Genomic DNA, 1,706 nt, shown 5'->3' on the forward strand with positions numbered 1-1,706 from the left:
TTAAACAGTTAATTGTGCATAAAAATCCCAGCAGTTCAGCACATTGAAGGCACATTTTTACTAAAAATATCAACAGTCCGGTTACCAGTTTAAACCACATTAGGGTATGACTTTTTGTTTGGATGTACAGTTATTTTGATAGAGACACTTTTTTTTCACTTATTTTGGTTCAGTGTTGTTTTGTTTTGAGGACTGTTCTGACTCATTCCTTCAACCTTTTAGGTCAAGAAACAACAGCTAATCAACTAGCATTCTGCGTTGTTATTTCAGGATGTCTCACAAGTGTGAGACATCCTGAAATACTGGAGAAGTAAGACCTCATCGTACAGAGTTCACCTGTCTGTACTGTAGTCAGTGAAATATATCTTTTAAGTTGTGTTTTTACTTCTCAGAGTGAGGAAAGAAGTAAGCTACAGTATGACGACCTCGGGGAACTCTCACAGGTACATCGTGTCCTTTCAACAGGGTTCAGTGTCCGTCTCTTAAGAGTTATCAGCTAAATCGAATGCCTTGTTGCTAGAGGACAGAATGTTTTCAAAATCAATTCAGTTTGTTCATTTAGCACCAGTTCACAACAGAAGTCATTTCAGGGCATTGTAAAAAAAACATTCACATTATAAAATGAAATAAAAAGGAGGTTATTGATCAAATTTTCAGCTTTTACTATGCAAACAAAACTAATGTTTGTACATTGACTTATCCTAAAAAAATATGAATCGTGATTAAAAAAATAATGTTCTGGGACTTCAAAACAAATTCATTGAAACCTGCAAAGAACTGACACACATTACATTGTTAAAAAAAGAAGAAAAAGCACCTCTGTTTGGAAATCTATACCTCACAGTTGGAACACTGTTTAGCGTTTCGACTGCGTCAAGGTCTCAGTGGTGCGAGTGGTCCTTGGAGTAGTTGGTGCTGTGGCATCAAGGAAACACTTCAGMGATCTCTGTCCAGAAGAGTGCAGTCCTTAGAACAGCTAAGAGACCAAGCAGAATCCTCAAGCTTCCAAGCCTCTAGCAGGCTTAATTGGAACCACTGAAGTGGAAGATAAGAAGCAAAACAGCAACTAACATGGGTGTTAAAGTGGATTTTAAACTGGATGCTCAGATTAAAACAGTGATCAAGTCCAGCTTTTATCACTTGAGACAACTGGCCAAGGTCAAGCCATTTCTTTCACGTCATCATTTTGAGATCTTGATCCATGCTTTTATCACAACTCGCTTAGACTTCTGCAATGCACTCTATGTCGGGCTGAGCCAGTCGTTACTGACTCGACTTCAGCTGSTYCAGAACGCTGCCGCTCGCCTTTTAACTGGTACCAGAAAACGAGATCACATCACTCCTGTTTTACAATCAYTACATTGGCTCCCAGTTCGCTTCCGAATTACTTTTAAAGTTTTAACTGTTTGCTTTTAAATGTCTTCATGGTCYTGCCCCAATGTATTTATCTGACCTGCTCCGACCTTACGCTCCCTCTCGTGCCCTCAGGTCAGCAGATCACCTTCTGTTGGTCGTCCCTAAATCTAAGAGGAGGCTGAGAGGTGATCGAGCATTTTCAGTCGCTGCCCCTAAGCTGTGGAATGAGCTGCCTTTGCACGCTGACTCACTTCCTGGTTTTAAAGGGATCCTTGATTAGTTGTAACATGACTTTATATGATAAAAATATACTTTAACTGTAAAATAAAGACTGTAAAAATACTGTAGGC

The sequence above is a fragment of the Austrofundulus limnaeus genome, unplaced genomic scaffold (genome assembly GCF_001266775.1).
Source record: "Austrofundulus limnaeus strain Quisiro unplaced genomic scaffold, Austrofundulus_limnaeus-1.0 Scaffold214, whole genome shotgun sequence".
Lineage (NCBI taxonomy): Eukaryota > Metazoa > Chordata > Actinopteri > Cyprinodontiformes > Rivulidae > Austrofundulus > Austrofundulus limnaeus.